At 36.7% G+C, this 11,479-nt stretch overlaps 1 long non-coding RNA gene across 5 annotated transcripts in view; it reads right to left on the bottom strand.

The window, feature by feature from the left end:
* Positions 1-421: 421 nt before the first annotated feature.
* The window catches only part of LOC122224408, a 92,730-nt gene continuing 81,672 nt past the window's right edge, over positions 422-11,479 (bottom strand). For all 5 annotated transcript variants that reach the window (XR_006204763.1, XR_006204762.1, XR_006204766.1 and 2 more), the window contains 2 exons: positions 4,700-4,757; positions 422-658 (listed from right to left, as the gene is read on the bottom strand). This is a non-coding gene — a long non-coding RNA (uncharacterized LOC122224408). The remainder of the gene's footprint in view (positions 659-4,699; positions 4,758-11,479) is intronic.

Raw genomic sequence — 11,479 nt, 5'->3', positions numbered from 1 at the left:
GTGTATATATATTGACAAAAACAACTTTAAATGATAAAGGGATACAATCAGACAAATGAATGTGAAATACTTTACAAGAAAAGTGTCTTGTATGGTCTTAAAGGATTAAACTAAATACTGCAGGGAGTAGAAAGTCATTTAAAGATAAGCAGAGGATAAACACTTTTAAATTTTCACTAAAAACTGGTAACTGTATGCAAATATATAGAGATAAATATATTTTACAAATATATAGAGACAAAAACCTCCCTGGTTAAAGTACAAGCATACCTCAGAAGTATTGTGGCTTTAGTTTTAGACTGTAACAATAACATGAATCAAATGAATTTTTTGGTTTCCTAGTACATATAAAGTTATATTTACATTATGCTACACCCCATTAAATGTGTAATAGCTTTGGGTCTAAAAAATGTACATGACATCAATAAAAAATACTTTATTGCTAAAAAATGCTAACCAACACTGAGATTTCAGTTATCACTTATCACAGATCACCACAACAAATACAGTAACAATAAAAAAGTTTGAAAGATTGTGAAAATTACCAAAATGTGACACAGAGACACAACATGAACAAATGCTACTGGAACAATGGCACCAATAGACTTGCTTGACTCAAAACTTGATGCAAAACTTCCATTTGTATAAAACGCAGTATCTGCAAAGCACAATAAAATGAGGTATGCCTGAATTAAACACAATTAAAGTATACAAATATATGCATGCACATTATTGAATATTTGACTATAATTGTGAAATATTGGAAATAACCTAAATGCCATACATGGGAGAGTGGTTGAATCAACCATTGCCACATCCACAAGATGGAGGACTATGCAACTGTACAAAAGAATGAGCAAGATCTCTATAAACCAGTATGGAGAGATTTCTAAAACATGTAGTTAAGTGACAAAAAGTCCGAAAGAATATCTATAGTATGCTCCCCTTAAAGTGAGAAAGAAGGGTATATAAGAAAACACACACATATCTGCTCCTTGACCAAAACAAATATAAGGAGGATGAACAAGAATCTAGACAAACTGGTTATAGGGGAGGAGTAGGAAGAGGTATAAGTAAATGAGGAGAATGAGACTATGTTAACACCGATGAAGAGGAAGTAAGAGAGCTAGGAGCATGACACTGGAGCCAGATGCCTAATCTTGGGCTCCAGCACCTACAATAGCAATGCATTGGTCTGGAACAGTACATCACACAAAGCAAATGCTCAACTAATGCTACTTACTACTAAATTTATCCCTAAATATTTTACAGTCTTTGTCAACTACTGGGACTAGACTATTTGCCCACTTTAATTTCTAGAAGTTTATTTCTGGAATTGTGAAAACATTGATTTTTGCAGCTTTTGTATATTTATCCTGAATCCAACTACCATATTAATACTTTCATTGATTCCAGTAGGTTTGTTTGTTTGTTTGTTTGTTTGTTTCTTACTAGAATCTTTGGGATCTCCAGGCATAAATCTTATAATCAGCCCAAACAGATAATTTTATCTTTTCTTTTCAGGCATATATGCCAGTTTCTTCACTTTTTAAAATCTTACTGAATTTATTAGATGATTTAAGATAATAAAAATTACAGTGATAGATAGCATCCCTATCTAGTTCTAAACTTTAATATTTCACCATTTAAAACAGGAAAAAGATAAAAATAATTTAAAGGAAAAGATCAATCAATTATATTATATTATAATTTTAAAACTCTGCTCACCAAAAAAACCCCATAAAGAAAATGAAAAATCAACCTACAAGCTGGAAGAAGATACTTGGCATGCACATATAATCCCAACAAAGGATCAGAAGGATTAGAATCCAGAAAATGTAAATAAGTAAAAAATACCTAACAACTCATGAGAAAAATGGAGGAAAGGTGTAGGGGGATGTTTTGACTTTGAGGGACAATAAATCATGCAAAAGTCTAGGAAAGCCAATGAAAGATAAGGGCTATCTTATTTTAGTAAGGGGTTTGTTTATGTAACCTCATCTTGGTGCTAGCTCTTCATCTCCATTGACAAGAGTTATTTTCCTCTTCCTGGTACAGGAGAAGTGGGGACACTTTCATAATGGGAAATTTACACCATGCTTTTAGGCAGTAAAGGGAAGGGCAGAGAACTGTTCCTGTATCTGTTGGTTTTCAGTTGCCTTTAGCTCAAAATATCTCTTATGCCAAACTGACATATTTTGGGGTGGCATATCCTGAACATCTTTGAAGGCATATAGACATGTCACAAATTAACAGCCAATAAGAAAATGAAAAGAAGCACAACCTCACTAGTAATCTGAGCAAGGTAAATTAAAACCGTAATGTAACATAATTTTGTACCTACCATACTGAAAAAAAAAAAAAGTAAGCACTGCCAAGGATGTGGAGCAATAAGCAATATTATACACTGCTGATGGGAGTCTGAATTGGTGTGTTCACTTTGAAATCAATTTGGCATCATCTGGAAAAGCTGTAATGGATGTGCCCTATGACTCAGCATTTCTACTTCCTGGCCATGTTCCCTGGAGATACTCTTGCATGTGGGCACAAGAAGACTATGAAAACGCTCATAGCAGGATTGCATATAATGGCAAAACATTAGAAACTGCCCATATGTCCTCAAATAGAATGAAAAAAAAAGTACAATATGATGATATAATAGAATATTCACATTATTGAAAGTAAACTACAGCTACATGAGTTAAAACACTCTATACATTTCATAGACATAATGTTAAGCAAGCTTCCTGTATATACACACAGTTGATTCTACTTATATTAAGTTAAAATGTAAAAGTAAAACTATATGTTTTTAGGATACATGCATATTTGGTTAACTATGAAGAAAATCAGGAGAATGAGGAAAACCATAATCAGGATGGAAATACTTTCAGGCAAAATGCAGTGGGATCCAGAAGGAGCCCATTCTGTATTTCTTAAAACCGAGTATTTTTTAAAGTGGGTGGTGGGTGCATTGGTATTCATTTGTCTGTTCATTCTCCGTAACATTGGCTATTAAACCCAGCTGCACATTGGGATCAGCAATGGAACTTTTAAGACACTGATACCCAGTTCCTACCTCAGGGATTCTTATTTAAGTAGTATGGGATCTGGAAAATATTATCCTAATGGAAACCTTATATTTTTCTTAAAATGTGTCACTGAAGATAATTGGTCTCATTCTTGATTTTTTTTAAATTTTATTTTGAAGTAATTTTAGATACCACAAAGCTAAAATAGCACAGAGTTCCCATATATTTTTTACTCAGCTTCCTCTAATGGTAACACCTTATATAACTATAGTAGAATGATCAAATCCAGGAAATTAACATTGATAAAATACTATGAACTATAATATAGCCCTTATTCAAATATTGCTAGCATACCCACTGATGTCCTTTCTGTGGTCCAGGATTTCATCCAGGATCCCACATTTTGTTTAGCTATCATATCTTCTTAGTCTGTTCTAATCTGTGACAGTTGCCCAGCTTTTCTTCGTTTTTCACAACTTTAATACTTCTGAGAGTGCTGAATTGGTTATTTTGTAAACTCAGTTTGGTGTGTCTGATATCTCTCATAATTAGACTGAGGTGATATATTTTTGGCAAGAATACCACAAAAGTTATGTCCTTCTTGGTGCATTACATGAGGGACTCCATAATGTCAAAATTTCTCATTACTGGTGATGTTAACTCAGATCACTTGATTAAGGTGATGTCTACCAATTCATCATGTTATCAAGCCTCTCTTTTTTCACTCTCAAAAAACTCATATATTATGAAGGATGCCTGACTATCACTCTAATGCACCAATAAAGAAGTGCTGGACCAAAATACGTAGCCATACAGATATGCAAGACACACACACATGCTAAATGAAAGATATATAAACCCCACTGCATTAGTCAATTATTATCACAATAATGCTGCCTAACACTCCTCCCTAAAATTCAGAGATTTATAACAAGCTTATGAGTCTGCATGGGCTGGAGCAATTTTGCCTTAAGCTGTAGGTTGCCTGGTCTTGGCTCTGTGCTTCTCCTTGGGTTCAGGTCTGTTTTACATGTTTCCTCAGTCTCTTTGGACCAGCATGGGTGCATGTCCTTCTTATAAAGAGATCACAGGAGCACACAGGGATGGTGTTATCTCTTGGAACAAGAACTGTCACACTGTCCCTTCAACTCACTTTATTAGTCAAAATAACTTTCAGATAATATAACCCATCTCTAGTGGGAAGAATTGCAAAGTCACACAGCAAAGAATGTAAAGGTAAAATTCAGGTACATGGAGGCATACAAAGAACTAAGAATAATGATCCCATCTACCTTACTGACTCTATGATTTTTTTTTTTTAAGTGGCATGATGTTCAACATACAATATTAGCCTGAACTAATTAGAGAAGACACATGTTAAATGTTTCTTCTGGATTAAATCATTACTATAGTTACTAGTAGTAAATAAGTTATGATAAAGAAGTAAATACATTGTGCTTTTTAAGAAGTAACTATTAACCATGGTATGAAAACAATTTTTCAGTAAATTGAAACATAATTAAAGATGGAACTAAGGGGCTATGACTGGATTGTAAGATTACCAAAATAACCCTCATATAATTAAATAGTGTTTGCATAATTCAGCCATCTCTTCCCTTCTCTCCATTGTACCAAGATAGTTAATATTAACTTGTGGGTGTTCTTACCTTTTCTTATTTGTGCCTAAAATGGTGTTGAAAAATAACTTCCTCAGCTACTTCTAACCTGTTTCAAAGAACATAATTTTGGACATAGTGTAAGTACTGATCTTTTAAAATAAAAATATGTATAACTTAATGCATCTAATGTTATCTAAATAAAATAGGATTTTGATATACACCATAGTCATCAAAAGCAAAGAAGAAGAAAGAGGAGAAGGAGGAAGAGGACAAGGAGGAGGAAGAGGAGGAGGAGGAGAAGGAGGAGGAGAAGGGGAAGAAGAAGAAGGAGAAGAAGGAGGAGGAGGAGATCTTCTTTAATGGACAGACATTTCATGTAATTTCTCTTTCCTCTTTGAACACATATTTCCATTCCTTTACCACACAAAATTTTATTCTAATATAACATATGTTTAAAAGTAATTTATTTATCATCCTATCATATTTTTCTGAATAAAAGTAATTTATTCATCATCCTGTTATATTTTTCTGAGCAAAAATATGTATATAAATTGAAATTTAACTTTTTATTTTCTATGATCTTAAAGTTCTAAGTGTTAAATGTTTCTTCTGGATTAAATCATTACTATAGTTACTAGTAATAAATAAGTGATGATAAAAAAAATAAATACATTGTGCTTTTTAAGAAATAATTCTGCTGGAAGCCGAGCTATCCAACCAGCCTGATGGCAGGGCCCAGGCGGTGGACGCATCGGGACTGCAGGGCAGCCCAACGACAGTGAAGCTTCTTGTACTCCCGCTTTTATGTAGTTTGGCTTTAATAAAAGTACCTGGGGAATTGTCTGTTGGGGAATTGCCCTCACCAGGCCCCCTGGGCAAAGAACCATTGGGGAAAGAAAATAAGGTTCCGCAAGGAAATTGTGCAGCCCTACATTAGCCCTTGCCACCCCCTATAAAGATTCCTCTACCTAAAGGAAGGATAGCCTCATACATTTGCCAGCAAAGGAGGAATAAATGGATTTGAAAGCCCCACTCCGGCGACAAAGGAGTGTATCTACGGGCACAAATTACTCCAAGCCCTAGGCCCACTTGGCCCCCAGGAGGCATTCCAGATGATGACTGAACCTAGTCGGTTAAGGTACAGAATGGTTCATTAGTTCCTAGATGCATTGTCTCTCTGGGAATGCATAAGGCGTGGGTCCCTAAGGCCCTCTTGGCCCCCTCCTGGCACCTCAGACCGAGGCGAACACTTTTGTTCCTCAAGCCACAAGTGGTTCAGGGAAACAACTAAGAGGTCATGTCCCTGTAACTGTTCCACTTGAGGTGTTGAGAGATAGATGAACTTTCATGAAAACGGCAAAGCAAATGCTCTATAGATTGTAGATAAACATAGATACATAATGAAAATAATGTAAGAAATTAATCAATAAGCAAAGGGCAGGAGGGAACGTTATGAGAAAATAACCATGTTATTCCTTAAAGGGTGGTTACACATAGGAACATTTTTAGAATTAGGTAATGCTAGAAAACGTAGATGACGTATGCTTGCTAACAAATATAATGCCACGTTTGCCACAATAAAGCGGCCAGTTCAACACACTGCTGTTGTCTGTGTCCATTTTTATTTTTGTTTTATTTTTTTTTTAACTTTTTCACCGACGCCGTTCATCCTTTGGGAACCCCTGGACCTGCTGGAGCTGGACTCAGGCATAATTCTTAAACATTGTATGAAAAAAATTGTCAGTAAATTGAAACTTGTTCTAGGCCCAGGAACACCTGGGGAAACTGACCCTGAATTTACCTTCTTGCAACATTAATTCTGGGAATGTTAAGATAAATATGGAATGGGGTACAGACTGCTTTTTCCACATGAAATGCATCTGGTTGTCCAGATTATTTGTTGTATAACCTATCGTTGATAAGATTCAACTGCCCTGAAGAATGTTAGTAAATTATACACACCTTGAGGGACAATATGACAAATAGGGTATAAAAAGTCAAGGAGCAGACAGTCGAATACCTTTCCCAGACCAACGTTGTCCACCCCACTTTACCTTCATCCCATACAATTTAGTATGACCCATGAAATTGGAGGTCTTGGAACCTGGCTGTGTCTGGGATATTGCAAAACTTTTTGCTAAAAGTGATGCTTGCTTGCCCGTTGAAGTATCCGTCCTGTTTCCTTTGAGTAAGATAAATAAACTGGCATTAGAAACACATTATGTTTTGTTAATCTTTCCATTAGTCCATATTTGTATCTGAAGTGACAAGTGATGTGAGGATCCCTAACTCCACATGGCAAAACTTTTATATAGTAAGAAATTAGACAGGGGATGAAGAATTTTGGTTATGTCAAATAACAAAGGAAACAATCAATAAAATGTAGCAGAATGGGAGAAATATTTGCAAACCATACATCTGCTATAGGGTAAATATCCAAAATTTAAGGAAATTCCTGCAGCTCAATAGTAAAAATAACCCAATTTTTAAAAATAGGCAAAGGAATTGAATAGACATTTCTCCAAAGAAGACAAATAGCTAACAAATATATGAAAAGGTGCACACATCATTAATCATCAGAAAATGCAAATTAAAACCACAATGAGATATCATCTCACAACTCTTAGGATGGCTTTATTAAAAAAAAAAAAAAAGTAACGTTGGAGAGGATACACAAAAGTTGGAATCCTAGTGCACTACTGGTGGGAATATAAATTGGAACAGTCATTATGGGAAACAGTAGGGAGGTCTTCAAATCACTAAAAATAGAGCTACCACATGGTCTAACAATCAGACTCCTGGGTATACATCCAAAGGAATTGAAATCAGGATCTCAAAAGAAATATCTGCACTGTCATATTCATTGCAGCATTATTCACAATATCAAAGACATGGAAGCAACCTAAATGCCCATCAACTGATGAATGGATAAAGAAAATGTGGTATATACATGCAATGGAAGATTATTCAGCTTTAAAAATGAAGGAAATCCTGCCATTTGTGACAACACAGATGAACCTGGAAGACATTATGCTAAATGAAATAAGCCAGACACAGAAAGACAAATACTGTATGATTTACTCACACGAGGAATCTAAAATAGACAAGCTCATGGAAGCAGAGTGGAATGGTGGTTGCCAGGGGTAGGGATAAGGGGAACAGGGAAGTATTAGTTAAAGGGTAATAAAAAGAAAAAAGAGATTTTTGATGCCTGAAAATTGATGACCCATCATGTTGTTTGATATGGGTACCATTTTATAATTCTGTCCAAGAATTGATATGATCAGTGGATGTAAAAACATTGACTCAAGTCACTAAGAACTGATGAAATGCCACCTGCTAGTGTTGACAAAGAGCAGCAGGTGGGGGGGCGGGGGGGGGGGGGAGGCTAAAAATAGCATCCCATAGTTGCTGCTTACAGCATTGTTGGATATGAAACCACTGACAGAGAGAAGGAAAAAGGAGAGCCAAGAACTCAAAAACCACTATTTGAAACAAAGGCTGACTCTTACAGCTTCCTTAAAGCCCTGTTGGGGGCATAAAAGGACACCACAATTATTTGCTTTGCCACCCCACAGAGATCCCTAACTAATCAAACTAACCAAGGTCTTTTTTTTTTTTAATTTTTTTAGTGTTTATTTTTGAGACAGAGAAAGACAGAGCATGAACGAGGGAAGGTCAGAGAGAGGGAGACACAGAATCCGAAGCAGGCTCCAGGCTCTGAGCTGTCAGCACAGAGCCCGACGTGGGGCTCAAACTCATGGAGTGTGAGATCATGACCTGAGCCCAAGTCAGACGCTTAACCGACTGAGCCACCCAGGCGCCCCTCAAACTAACCAAGGTCTTAATGGAGGTGTGCAATTCACTAGAGAAGCCCAGCATTGCACTATGAAGAAATTGGGCTATTTTGTCCGGGAAAAAAAACAAAAAACCAAAAACCAGCAACTGTTATCTTAGATCCTTAGATAAAATTATCAGGATGCCAACAATTTAATTCAGGATATTGCAGAATGGAGTAGTTTGCATGGAATAAGCTTTTATAATATGAGAACAAATTGAATCCAGAAAGTCTTTCTATCAGTGCTGAACCTAATACTCACCAATAGCTGAGTAAAGTAAAATTTTAATGGGAATGTATTAGTGAGATGGATGTTCTTTTGTTTCTTTGTTTTTCAGTTCATGTATCCATGGATGATTATGACTTAGTAAGAAAATGACTTAGGGTTCAGCATCAATTCTGTGTGAACCTTTGGCAATGTTGAACTTTACTTGAGTCTTGTCCTAGAAAACAGCTATAGTTTAAAAAGCCCCCCATTATTTTGGGTTTCAAGAAGTGGCCTACTTCCAAAAGCCAACCTGTCCTATATGACTTAGATAAGACTCATTGATGAGCCTGTCTACCTATGACAAAGCCAGGCATTTGTCCAAATTCCCATTCTCTGCCTCATAAATGATTAACTGAACTGTTTGCACTGACCAATCTAAACAAAATGCCACTAATCTGACTTGACCAAACTTTCATGAGGCTTCTCTCCTTCCCCCAGGCCCCCGAACTTTGGCCTACCCTTCTGCTTAAATGAGCACTGAAGTGTGGAACAACTTCTCTAATGGCCCTCACAGAAGTGCCTGGCCACAAAGAAAAACTGTCCACCATGCCAACTGCTCAGAGTGCCCTCTGCCAATCCCATTCCCCAGCACCCTGTTCCTTCTGACCTTGTTTACTACAATGACCTGTTCTCTTTTTTTGCAATATCTTCCTCCCCTTATCCCAATAGTCTTTTTGGGGGGAAAAAAATCTTCCTTCCTAAGTCTGGATTTGTTTTCATTTGACACTTTATAGCATAAAAAATTAGATGGGAATGGAAGGGGTTTTATTATAGTGATGTTCAATTGTATGAGCTTTTTCTCAGATATATGTCCCAAATTACATAGTTATCAATCATCAAATGCTCATTTTTAATGTAATTTTGGCTGTCATCTTCTTTAGATCTTCCTTCAATTTTGCTGAAAGCAAAGAACTGAGAAACATTTGACTTGCAAAGGATGTGTTACTATATCATTTGAGTCACTCACTTCCTCAGTAGCTGACACTGTGTTTCAAAGTATATCCATCCTGGGGTCCTGGAGTCTTCCTCTCCTCCAAGCATAGCAAGTTCATATAAGACAGTGGACACAAAAGGGGAGCTGGAAAGGAAGGACCTGTATAAAACCTGAAAACCAGCATGATGTCTTGACTATACAGCTGAATTCTTAGATCTGGTTTAAGAAAAAGTATATAGAAAAGTTGAAGATCTGGAAACTTATTTTCTTAAAACTAATTGCCCCCATTCTCTATCTTCACGAAAGCAGCCATTTTGCTATTGCCACCTGCTTGTATTGATGGAGTCTCTTGCTTCAGATTAAACAATAACATGAATCAAGAAAAGGTGGCCAGACTTAAAGGTCAGATCTGGAATGGAGACAGAGCTACACCTTACACTGCAGAAAGGTGATGTATAGAATAATAACAGCTGAAAACAAAAAAGCCTCTGAAGTTTCTTTTAAAAAAAAAATAGCAGTAAATAATATTACTGGGGTGGAGAGATAAACCTAATTAAAGATGAAGGGGGAATACCATGACCCAGCCTTTCCTCTCTAAAATCTTTATATACTTACTTATCGTGCAAGGCCAAAGCAGTTTCAGAAATGCTCCCTAGAATATGAAGGCAGCTGGGCACTGACAATGTTACACATCCTAGGATGTTAGCCAAACAGTCTTTCCCAGAGCGAGTGTTGAATAGCAAAAGATAAAAACTAGAAGATATTTCTGATGAAGATGGCAGAAACAAATGAAAACTACCCAAATGAGAATAAGGTAAGGCTTGTTTTCTCAGCTTGCTATAGCAAGAGAATCACCATCACTTGTGCTTGGCTTCAGTCAGGCAGAAGAGTAGAAAAGTTTCATAGTGGAGGAAAAGGGAAGGCTTTGGGTGGGGCTTAATTGAATTGGGTGGGGCTTTGTTGGTGTGGGGAAGCAGTAGGTGGACTGGGGAGAAGTGGAATATCCTATGTGATTGGTTACGTGATTTGGCTTTCTCTATTTGGCCCTACATTGGAATTGGGGAGGGAACTGGGAGGGGCAAAAATTAGAAAAGCTATCAGGTATTAACCAAGTCCTAGACATTTGGGGCTGATTATTACAGGGATTATTGTGTAACTGTTTGGCCTCCTGGACTGTTTGCTAGAGATGGTGGTCTGACTTCCTACAAGTCTGACTAATAGAGAGTGGGTTGACTTGTTGTGTTGGTTACTGTACATAATGGGTTAATTTCCTATGCTAGTTGCTGCAGATTGTGGGTCAGAGTTCTGTTTTTATGTACAGTCTGGCTATTGTCTGTTTGTATATTCAGCCTCTCAGTCTAAATACCCTAGAAATTTTTGATGTGACATCAAAGGATGACAGTAAAGTCTCATTGGTATTGGCACTCACATGGAGTATATTTAACAATCCAACTCTATAGTTCCAAAGTTGTAGAGAGGCAGGGAACATCATCCACTAATACTTATGTAATAGGAGTATTTTTGTATACTAATAATGCTGTTGATTCATCATCTTTCTTCCAATTAATTTGCATTTTGCATTTATTCCCAGGATCTTCATTTATTTGTTGAAATACAAACTGTAGATGTGGTTTGCAGCATTATTTCATGTTTCTTTTTTCTTTTCTCTCTTTTCCCCATTCCCACATGGCTACCCTTGTTATTAGTGTTTTAATTTTGATTTGGGGACTGAGCATATTTTTGGTTAGTGTGAGTTTGTGCAAGTGGGTATGTATGTGTATGCAGTGA

This window comes from Panthera leo, chromosome B4 (genome assembly GCF_018350215.1).
Source record: "Panthera leo isolate Ple1 chromosome B4, P.leo_Ple1_pat1.1, whole genome shotgun sequence".
In the NCBI taxonomy this organism is placed as follows: Eukaryota; Metazoa; Chordata; class Mammalia; order Carnivora; family Felidae; genus Panthera; species Panthera leo.
This window is presented reverse-complemented; position numbering and strand designations above follow the sequence as displayed.